This window comes from Puma concolor, chromosome D3, assembly GCF_028749965.1.
Source record: "Puma concolor isolate L17-30 chromosome D3, mPumCon1.1.hap2, whole genome shotgun sequence".
Lineage (NCBI taxonomy): Eukaryota > Metazoa > Chordata > Mammalia > Carnivora > Felidae > Puma > Puma concolor.
The window spans coordinates 69,741,735-69,753,314 of NC_141678.1; the positions used below are offsets into that span (position 1 = coordinate 69,741,735).

Here is an 11,580-nt window from a genome sequence, read left to right on the forward strand (position 1 = left end):
CTACCACAAGGTGCAAAATAGAGAAGCAAAGCAGACATTTATTTATGTCCTTCTCTACCAAGGGCCTCTGAGCGTCTGACAGGCCTCAGAAATGGACCAGAAAAGTATGAACCAAGAATTTTCTGTTTTGATTGTTTTATTCTTTGCTTTTTACTGCTTTCTCAGTACCTGTTAGTGCTGGGAAATGCCCGGGAAGCTCATAAATGAGGGGATCAATGATCCACTCAGAGACAAGACAGGTCGAATGAGGTACAGTGTGGGGGTGAGAGCAGTCATGTGCTACTTTGAGACCACACCAAAGACTCTCCAAATTTCTTTGTGCCTCTAAATGGCTAGGAATTAAAGAAAGGGGAGATTCTTTGGGCCCAGAATTGTCAAGCAAGGAGGAAATGAGGTTTAAGAAATGGGGAAACCAGGAGAGAGAGGAAAAAATGGTGAGAAAGTCCCATGATAAAACAAGATAAATGTAGAAGAAGAGTGGAATTTAATTTGATTGGACACAATGCCGAACATGACGATAATTATGCAAAAATTACACAAAACCCAGAAATATGTTCATTCATAGGGTTCTGTACACCACTGAAAATGCACACAATCTGTGTGGAGGGAGAGATACCTCAAACAACGGTAACGTCGACTGGAGTGCAGAGTGATCAAGGGGGAGTTTTCTACATTGTTTAAATATTTTATAATTCACTGTTCCCAAGAGGTCTGTGAATTTTTCTTTCATTATTTGTTTTTCAATGTTTTTTTTATTGTGGTAAAATATACATAACATAAAATTGATCCACTTAGCCATTTCTAAGTGCGCAGTTCAAGCAGCGTTAAGTGCATTCGCATTGTTGTGTAACCATCCTTCTCTAGAACAGAAGTTCTGTATGCATTAAAATGCATAAAAATGCATTAAAATCCCCAAACAGAAATTCTGTATGCGTTAAACAATAACATCTCCCAGGCCACGGTAGCCACCGTCCTATTTTCTGTCTCCATGAATTTGACCTCTCCAGGTACCGCGTTTAAGTGGAATCATACCATGGTGGTCCTTTTGTGTCTGGCTTATTTCACTGAGCGTATTTTCTTTTAAAAACAAAAACATCTTTGTTTATGTTTATTTGTTTATGAGCGAGTGAGAGAGAAAATGAGCAGGGGAGGAGCAGAGACAGAGGGGGACAGAGGATCCAAAGCGGGCTCAGCATTGACAGCAGTGAGCCCGATGTGGGGCTCAAACTCACGAACCGTGAGATCATGACCTGAGCTGAGGCGGGCCGCTCAACTGACTGAGCCACCCTGGCGCCCCTCACTGAGCATATTTCCGAAGGTTGCCCAAGTTGTAACACCAGTCCAAATTTTATTCCCTTTTAAGATGGAATAAGATGATGTTGAATGGATAGACCACGTTTTCTTTACCCATTCATCCGTCCAGGACATTGGGGTAGTTGCCACGTTTTGGCCGCTATGAATGATGCTGCTATGAACGTGGGTGTACACATATCTCTTTGAGATCTTGCTTTCAATTCTTTAAGGCATATACCCAGAAGTGGAATTGCTGGATCATATGGTAATCCGTTTCCATAAAACACCCAACATGGCGCTCGAACTCATGACCCTGAGATCAAGAGCTGCATGCAATTCCGACTGAGCCAGCCGGGCACCCCATCATGTGAATCTGTGAAGTTTTAAGTCATATAACATTTAAAAGATGTTAGCCTGAGATGCGACCTTTCTGCATGACTTTGAGGCTGTCTGTGCCGGTAGCCAGACAGAAGTGTAGGGGTCAGGGTCATGGAGAGGTAGAGGAGAGAGGGAAGAAAGTCCTACCAATCAGCTTATTAGATCAAGAAGTTACACCCCCTCTGAGCAATACACAGCTATTTTGCTTCTGGATGGGTCGGAAAATAGCCCCCAGACAGGCCTGGCCAGTTGCCTTGTGGTTGAAAGGCAGCCTCTGCACAAGTTAAGGGCAATTTGCAGGCAGAAACCCTGCTCAGTCCCAAGTAGTGGTGAAGACACAGTCGTGGCTGGGTTCACACTTGCTTGACCTCTGGACAGTTTCTGGAAATGCCCCCAAACAGTTGTTAATTAATCCAGAACAGCTTGAAAAGAGTTTCTGAAAGGCTGTGGCCGCCTGGCTGTCTTCACCTTCTCGAGCTTCCCATTTGCCGAGCGAGCTCAATGGTTTTTTCTGCACATCCACCCATCATCATCTCTGTTAGCTCCAGTCACGTGCTTTCTGACCCAGAATATTTGTCACCGGCACTCCTTCCTGTCTCACTGTTTTGAAGCCTAATTCATCCTCCTGGGGGTATTGCAGTGTATATTAGTTTAAAAATAGACAAAGTAGAGGCGCCTGGGTGGCTCAGTCGGTTGAGCGTCCGACTTCGGCTCAGGTCATGATCTCACGGTCCGTGAGTTCGAGCCCCACGTCGGGCTCTGTGCTGACAGCTCAGAGCCTGGAGCCTGCTTCGGATTCTGTGTCTCCCTCTCTCTCTGCCCTTAACCCACTCGCATTCTGTCTCTGTCTCTCTCAAAAATAAATAAACATTAGGGGCGCCTGGGTGGCGCAGTCGGTTAAGCGTCCGACTTCAGCCAGGTCACGATCTCGCGGTCCGTGAGTTCGAGCCCCGCGTCGGGCTCTGGGCTGATGGCTCAGAGCCTGGAGCCTGTTTCCGATTCTGTGTCTCCCTCTCTCTCTGACCCTCCCCCGTTCATGCTCTGTCTCTCTCTGTCCCAAAAATAAATAAACGTTGAAAAAAAAATTAAAAAAAATAAAATAAAATAAATAAATAAACATTAAAAAAAATCTTAAAATAAATGAAGTCTCCTTGAAGTTCCTAGAAAAAGCATGTCACTGTACTGGGCGGTTTGCAACTGGGGAGAGTGACCTGAGAGAGAGACTTATTCAAAATCTTGACGTGATTGCCATTCAATTAAAGAGGCTGGAAGAGGCCCCCCCTTTGAGGATACTTAGTACATCCCGTGTACTAAGTGACGTCCCGTGTAGACATTTCCTCTCTCCCATTAGCCTAGAACCTTGCAAAGTGTTCTTGCAAGGTTCTTGAAGCTTGCAAAGTCTGGCACATGACAGACTTTCGGGAACCTGTGAAGATTCTCACTTCGTGCCATGGCTTCCCATTTAGGTAGGAACCAGGCTGGACCAGGCTCCACGGTTTTCAACCCTGGTTTCTATTGAGCACAGGAGACCGGAGAGAGGCCACCGGCAATGTCACGGAGGGGACCCAGGGTATTCCAGCCCCCAGTCCTCAGGAAGATGCTTGCTCCCACAGCCAGCCGCATTCGGCTTCCCATACTCAGAAGGGAAGTGTGGGCTTTCTACTGAGGAAAAACCACAGACCTGCAGTTCTAGGCACTTTCCCAGAAACTTGAGCCTGACCCCAGGATAGCACCCTGCCAAGCTGCCTGGGGCCAGAGCCAGTCTTGGCACTTCCTGGGGGCTTCCTGACTCCCTGCTGCCGGTGCCAGGGCCTCATGGTCTGGAAACTGCCAAGGGGCCGAGGAGCGGCTGGAGTGCAAGCTCCTTCCCTGTTCAGATGGTGGAGGAAACACCCACATGTGGAATGCCTGCTGGCTGTCTGCCCCCAGCTCTGCCCGTTTCCTGTGCTTTGGGCCACCAGGAGCTGTTGGCAAGCCTTCTGCCCAAGATGCAGCAGTCTGGGCCCTTTTAGTTTCCTTCCAATGCATTTGCTTGAATATAAAGGGTTAAGATCCCTGCCCCACCCCCTCTCTCTGCATTTGGAACAGGGACTCAGCAAAAAATTTACTTTTTTTAAGTTTATTTATTTTGAGAGAGAGAGAGAGAGAGAGCATGGGGGAGGGGCAGAGAGAGAGAGAGAGAGAGAGAAAGGGAGAGAGAATCTCAAGCAGGCTCCACCCTGTCAGCTCAGAGACTGAGACATGCGGGACTCGAACTCACACACCGTGAGATCATGACCGGAGCTGAAATCAAGACGTTTAACTGACTGAGCCGCCCAGGCACCCCTCAGCAAAAACTTCTAACAAGTCCAGTGGTACCTTTAAGTAATTTTGATTCAGCCATTGTTATTCTTTATATCTTTTGTCTAACTCATTTGCGTACCTTTCACGCTTTTATAGTTTTTTGTAACTACCAGAGCAATAGAACTGGACCCAGAAAATTGGAAAGCACAGAAAAGAGAAAGAAACCTGTTTACGTGTAATCCCATTATTGTAACAACTGTTTCGGTGTGTTCTCTGTTAGGTGAGCGTCTTGGTTAGCTAAAGTCAGTGAACATAAAACACTGTGTGATCCGTTGTGGGTTTTTGTCTCCTTTAACACTGTGCCATTACATTATAAGTTTTTCCTTGAAACTCTATGTTCCCCACACATCATTTTAGAATTTTTAGAATATTAAAAGATGGCCATACCTTTGAAACTGTCCCTTACCTTTATTTTTTTTTTAATTTTACTTCTCGCAGAGTTATTCTTTAAAAAAAAAAAAAAGACTGTTGGCTTTCTTTCCCTATTCCCAGCTCCGGATGTCCCGTTCAGTTGTCTTTGTTTCGGTTTTAGTATCTAGGTCCCTGGAGAGTCCCTGCCAATCTGCATGGAAGGCACAGAATTTGTGCCACGTAACTGCTGGGACTTACACCCTAACCCTGTAGGCCTCCCTGCTCTTGGGTGGCCGTGGTGCGCAGTGATAAAGGTGGTCCGGCCTGGAACAGAGCCAGCCAGACCCACGGGATCAACGCGTGGGCCATTTTATGTGGTTTCTGAGCAGTGGCAGAGAAACCGTAACCTGTCTGCGTGTGACCAGGTAGGTGGATGACGGTTTTTGCCAAGGTCCTTGAAGAGGAAAGGAAAGGATAAACTAAGGGTCCTAGAGCGTTCTTGACTAACAAATACAGGAACTCATTAAGGGCTATATACACAAAACCACGCGGGATGTCATTTTGGGAATGTTTAAGGGATTTTCAAGGGTAATTTTTATTTGATTTTTAACTTGCACTCTGACTCTTGGGCAAGACATGACTCCATGACTGGTGGGAACGGCTGAAGCTAATTTGGTCGCTTTGCTAGCATCTGTCATGTTCTCTCAGTGAACTCCAGGAAAGGGGAAAAGATAGAGGTCATTTGACCCGTTCCTCCAACTTCTCCATGTGACGGCGTGTTCCAACAAAAGCAAGTCTTCCACTAAATTCTGCCAGGAGCAAGCCTGCAAAAAAGCAGTCTATGTAACCTGCTCTTGTAAAGTCAAGGATGATGGAATCGGCCGACGTTCCATGAGTCTGGCAACAGAGCCCTCTGTGAAGTGGGGAAACCCAGGACCAGGTGGAACTCAACACCCAGGCTGTATTCCAGAGGGGCCAAGCCTGGTCTTGCAAGGGTGGTGGATGCCCTAACATCTTTCTAGCTAACCACACTGAGCAACGCTCAATTACCCAAGGAAGAGTTAAAACTTATTTCTCACATCTCATGCGTTAATGATTGAGCCTCTTCATTTGCCAAAGGTATCTGAATCTTGCTTACACCTGGACACAACCAAAACACCCACCAGCATGGGACCGTTTTCATAAAGTTTGGCCCCATTGTGTAACGAACCCCTCTGCTGCTGAAATAAAAAAAAAGTAAGGACGCTGTCTGGGAATTGGTGAAGCGAAACTTCCAGGACGGAGGATTCAGTGCAAGCAGCAAGGTGCAGATGTATGAGGCATTAGTAGCCCACGTTTTGTGTACATGGAGGTAGAGTGGAATAAGAGTTAATATGTGTACTTGCTTCTAATTGCAAAAAGTCTTTGGAAGGAAACACCAGACACGAATGAGTTACCTCTAGAGGTAGGGGTGGGAAATGGGATTGGAAATGCAGCCAATAGGATAGGAGTGGAAGATAAACTTTTTACTATAATGTGTTTTGATTTTTTTTTGGGGGGGGGCGTGGGTGGGGAGAGTGGTGCCAGCAGGAAAGAGGGGCAGAGGGAGAGAGAGAGAGAGAGAGAGAGAGACTCTTTTTTTTTTTTTTTAATGTTTACTTATTTATTTTGACAGAGAGTATGTGTATATCCATGGGAGGGGCAGAAAGAGAGGAGAGAGAGAATTCTAAGCAGGCTCCTCTGTGTCAGTGCAGAGCCTGGCATTGGGGCTTGAACCCATGAACTGTGAGATCAGGACCTGAGCTGAAATTAAGAGTCAGACACTTAACCGACTGAGCTACCCGTGTGCCCCTGGGAAGAATCTTAATCAGGCTCTATGCTCCTCAAAGAGCCGGTCTTGGGACTTAATCCCATGACCTTGATCATGACCTGAGCTGATATCAAGAGTCAGACATTCAACCAACTGAGCCACCCAGGCACCCCTACCGTTTTGATTTTTAACCATGTGAATCTATTACCTATTCTAAGCAAATACATATATAACTTAATTTTCACATACATACAGCATACTATTTATACCAAAGGGTTTTTTTGTTTTATTTTTAAAGTTTATTCATTTTCGAGAGACAGAGAGACAGAGCATGAGTGGGGGAGGGGCAGAGAGAGAGGGAGACACAGAATCCGAAGCAGGCTCCAAGCTTGGAGCTGTCAGCACAGAGCCCGACGCAGGGCCCGAACCCATGAACTGTGAGATCGTGACTTGAGCTGAAATTAAGAGTCAGACACTTAACCAACTGGGCCACCCAGGCTCCCCTACACCAAAGTATTTTAAAGTCAATTCCAACACAGGCAGTATGACAGCGGCCCTCAATCCTGATGTGACTTGAAGGCAGGGCTTCTCAAACCAGGGGGCCAGGTGCTCAAAACCATAGGACAAACATCTTGCTGGAAGATCTAGAAGGAAAACAGACTTAGAATATTCTGGAGTAGAATGTAGCTTTGCTAAGAGCCCTCCTGACTTGCTGCATCCATTCAGCCATTAACCTTCAGTCCTGTGGGGTGGCATAAGCAACACTCAGGGGATCTCTGTGCCCAATATGCTGTCAGGGTCCATCTTTGTGAGTTTCACCTGCCTGGGGTTTTTGGATTTTCTAAAGCAAATTTCATTTGGTCTCTACAACACCTCTGAGCAAGTAGTAAATATTATCCCTGCTTGACACAAAGAGAAACCAGGGCTCAAAAGCCATGCACGTGATTAGATTAAAGTTATTTGATGACAGTGATGTGCATGTCACTGTCACATGAGCAAAGGCTATGGTCTGTTAGGAATTTACCTATTTCTACATTTAGTTAGGACAAGAGCTATCATTGTCCTTGTTTTTTGTTTTTATTTTTATTTATTTAAAAAAAATTTTTTTTTAACGTTTATTTATTTTTGAGACAGGGAGAGACAGAGCATGAATGGGGGAGGGACAGAGAGAGAGGGAGACACAGAATCTGAAACAGGTTCCAGGCTCTGAGCTGTCAGCACAGAGCCTAACGCGGGGCTCGAACTCACAGACCTCAAAATCATGACCTGAGCTGAAGTCAGACGCTTAACCCACTGAGCCACCCAGGCGCCTCTGTTTTTTGTTTTTATTTACATAGTGATATTTCCTGACAGTTTCTCAAGGAGTGTCTATACACACCCAAGAAGGTCCAGGGACAATGAAAGGAAGAAAAAGAAATTAAAAGCCAAGAGGGATCGGCCCCTGGAGCTGGAGGAGGGGCCACAAAAGTGGCTCTAAGCTTTCTCAGGGCCATTGCTGAAAGGGAACGGCCAGCAACCTGTCCCATGCTAGGCACCTTGAGGAAGGCTGGTTGAATGGCAGTCTGGGCAGAGCTGTGACAGCCCACAGAGCTGACATCTCTGTTTACAAGCAGAGACTGAAAACAAAAGTCTGGAAGTCAAGAGGCTCTTCCTTACCATGGGTAATTCCAGAATGAGAAACTCCAGACCCTCTTCCTGGGAAGGGGGTGAGGTGTGGGCTGATCCCGTGATCGTTGCTCCTTATCAGTATTTCTGCTTCTGACTCTCCTACCGCCAACACTCTCAGCCCAGAGCGCTTGTCACCTTGCAAAGGGCAGGGGCACCAGGGAACACCTCCCTGTGCCATTTGCACTCTGATCGCAATGGCTTCTATTTGCACCACCCTGATGCTCTCGTAGGGACCAGGACGTGGCATTTTCTCGTTTGATTCTTGCATCAACGGGAGGAAGTTACGCCAGCTGAACATGATGACCTTCACTGCAGGGAAGGACAAGACCTAGAACAGGAGATGGAACCAGGCCTCGAACCCAAGTTAGGACATGCCCATCAGGAGCTCTTCCAGCCGCCAGTGTCAGAGTGAGGAGTCTTGGGGTCTGGGGCTGCCCACGCTCCTGGTCAGCAGACCCCAGTTCTATCTGCCTCTGTGTCTCCAGTGCCAGTCTGTCAGAGCGGCTTCCAGGGCATATGACCTGGGCGGTCACACAGTCACGTGCTCAGAAAGGCCCACATTTGGTTTAACGCTCTGCTGTCACCACTTAGAAATCCTTCATAATTTTCCCTTTTTTTATTTTAATTTTTTTAAGGCTTATTCATTTTTCAGAGACAGAGACAGAGCGTGAGAGGGGTAGGGGCAGAGAGAGAGGGAGACACAGCATCTGAAGCAGGCTCCAGGCTCTGAGCTGTCAGCTCGAACTCACGGACCGCGAGATCATGACCTGAGCCGAAGTCGGACGCTTAACCGACTAAGCCACCCAGGCACCCCATAAGTTTGCCTTTAAAAACAAAAAAAAAAAGGAAATCTATTGGGGCTCCTGGGTGGCTCAGTTGGTTAAGCGTCCGACTTCGGCTCAGGTCATGATCTCACGGTTGGGTTTGAGCCCTGCGTCCGGCTCTGCACTGTCAGTCCAAAGCCTGGAACTTGCTTCGGATTCTGTGTCTCCCTCTCTCTCTGCCCCTCCCCAACTCATGCTCTCTCTCTGTCTCTCAAAAAATGAATAAACGTTAAAAAAAATTTAAAAAAAAAAGAAATGTATTGTGATAAAACACACAGAACATAAAATTTACCATTTTTAAGTGGATATTTAGTAGCATTAAGTACATTCACAATGTTGTATAGCGATCATCATTATCCATTTCCAGAATACTTTCGAGACCCCAACCAGAAATTCTGTACCCAGTAACTCCCCATCCTCCCCTGCCCCCAGCGCCTAGGGGCCCCTACCCCACCTCTGTCTCTACGAACTTAACTATACTGGAAACCTCGCATAAGTGGAATCATGCAATGTATTTCTTTTTGTGTCTGGCTTGTTTCTCTCTGAATGAGGGAAACAGAGCTTCCCTGAATGAGGTTCATCTCTGTTCTAGCATGTGTCAGAATGGCCTTCCTTTCTAAGCCTCTTCCATTGCACGACTTCACCACATTTCCTTTATCCATTCGTCTGTCAGCAGACATTTGGGTTGTTACTATGCTTCTGTCTATTGTGCACACTATTGCTATGAACATTTGTGTATATGTTGCAATTCGTTTTTAATTATTTTTAAACCGGAGAACACGATAATAAATGGCATTTAGTAGGAAAAACCCTTCAAAGCCCAAAGCCAATGGGAAGAAAATAGCCAAAAGGCTCTTGGGTGGTTAATAGTATAAGGAAACTTGCTCAAGGGCAAGGTTGTTTCCCCGTTGACTTCCTTCCCCGTTCATTTGCATCAACTCTTCGTCCCTGACCAGCTGTCAAAAACCTCCGTTGATTTAAAAAATAACTTTGGTTGGGGGGAAAGGTACATTAAACATACCTACTGACCCTAAATGTGTCCCAATTTCAGAAATGCTTAATATGGATAATTATGCCAACTGGGTGATGTGTATGTGGAGATTCATTGTACTGTTCTTTTTTTTTTTTAACATCTGAAAGTTTAGTAAGAATATACAAAATAATTTGAAAAACGTACGAAGTGTATCTTGAAGTGGGGGAAAGAGGGTCCATCCTATTTCCTGACTTAACCCACATTTCCCGGCTGAGTCTCCATCCCAGGGGTTGGAAGTGTGAGACTTGGTTCATGTTCAGGGTCCCGAGAGGGCAAGGAGTCCCCAGGAGGCCGCCGGGGGCCTGAAGGTTTATAAGCTAGTTGCCATGGAGCTGTTCCCTTCCTCTCCACTGCTGGCCCCATTCACTGAACTGCAATGAATTCCAGTGAAATTAACCTTCTGGATGGAAAAGCAAGAAGAAGAGGGGGGAGCCCCCAGATTTGCTCCTGGGAAGCACTGCCGTCTCCTGCCACCCCAGGAGGGCCAACAAGGGCCGAGCTGCCTGGGAGAAGGGCCCCCCCACCCCCGACTGTAAACGGATGCTTCCTTCAATCCCCAACCCTGCCCCAGTCCCCCCCCCCCTATCTTATATCACGAATGGTAACAAAAGAAGGAACATTAAACCAGATAGTAATACCCTGCCAGCTTTCATGTAGTCCTGGAACATCTGCTTGAGAAACTACACACTGTGGGGTGAGTCACTGGGGTCTGGCCTCACATTGGCTGCGAGAATCTCCTGATGCTGGAGGAAAACGGGTCTTTCTCCCATTGGAAGGGAACAGACCCAGGGCCGTCAGCGATTGCATGGCTCGGATGATGCCGCAGCACATCGCTACCCCCGTGGCCTCTCCGCTTCTCCCTGGCCCCTGGCAGTGTGGATGGCCTCCTAAAACTTCTAAGCTTGAAAGAGGTTGGGAAAATGAGAAAGGCAGTCATAGGATAGCCCGGGCGTGTCTGCTCCTTGGAGAACTGGTCACAAAGCCTGCACCTGGTTTAAATGAGCCGGCAATCCTGGGGTGTCAGTCCTGATTGTGATTGAAAAAGTGTGACCGGCTTCTTAATCCCACAATAAAATCTCACTTTCCAAGGTAGCAAGCAGTCCATTCCTGGTTTGGATCTTAAAACTTGGGCCCGGCAGGCAGGTCCCAAAGCAGCTCAGCGAGGGCGGGGCTCAAGGCTGGATCGTGGCCCTCCGTGGAAAGGCCTTGTAGGGCCCTGAGCTGCATGGCCTTGGGCAGGACACTTCCTCTCTTGGTCCTCAGTGTCCCCATCCATAAAGTGCCTAACTGATCTTAAGAACTCGTCCAGCCGAGAACTTCAATGAGACAAAGCAAAGACGTCACTGGTACTTTCTCTTCAACTTCTGTTGTAAAATTGCTCATTTCTATCAGGAAAAAAGGCGGGTCAGTGGACAAAATGGCCCACAGTCATGAGATGAATCTGTCCGTCTGTGCAAGGCAGGAACCCCAGGCAGAAAGGTCCGGAGCTGCCCTCTCAGCCTCGATGAGCAGTCTTCCGGGTGCTAACCTGTCATTCTGGCAAAACAGAGTGGGCAGGAGTTTAGGGGTTCTGAGCTCAGTCCTGGCTATTACGGCACTCTGTTCCCAAGTCTGTCTGAGCCTGTGTCCTCACATGTGAAATGTCTGGGGGTAGGGGTGGGGGTGGGGGGACAGAGGGGAGCATTCCTATTCTAATTCTTTCTGAGGGTATTGCAAGAATCAAATATGCCAGCGCTTTAAAAAGGATAAAGTTCCACTCCTACTTAAAGGATTATTATTTACTTAATTCCTTGAAAGAAAATCACAGTGAGAACTTTCACTATCCCCGGAGGACTAGGTTTTCTGGGGATAATTTCAACATCAACCAGTGAGATTTTTATGCCTGGCCTAGCTAGTCAGTA

General features: G+C 46.9%; 1 long non-coding RNA gene across 1 annotated transcript; it reads right to left on the reverse strand.

Moving 5' to 3' along the window:
- Nucleotides 1-6,444: 6,444 nt before the first annotated feature.
- LOC147575619 (uncharacterized) lies at nt 6,445-10,166 on the reverse strand. Its single transcript, XR_015242746.1, has 3 exons — nt 9,824-10,166; nt 7,811-8,150; nt 6,445-6,798 (listed from the first exon to the last, which is right to left on the reverse strand). It is a non-coding gene; the product is annotated as an uncharacterized LOC147575619 (long non-coding RNA).
- Nucleotides 10,167-11,580: the final 1,414 nt, after the last annotated feature.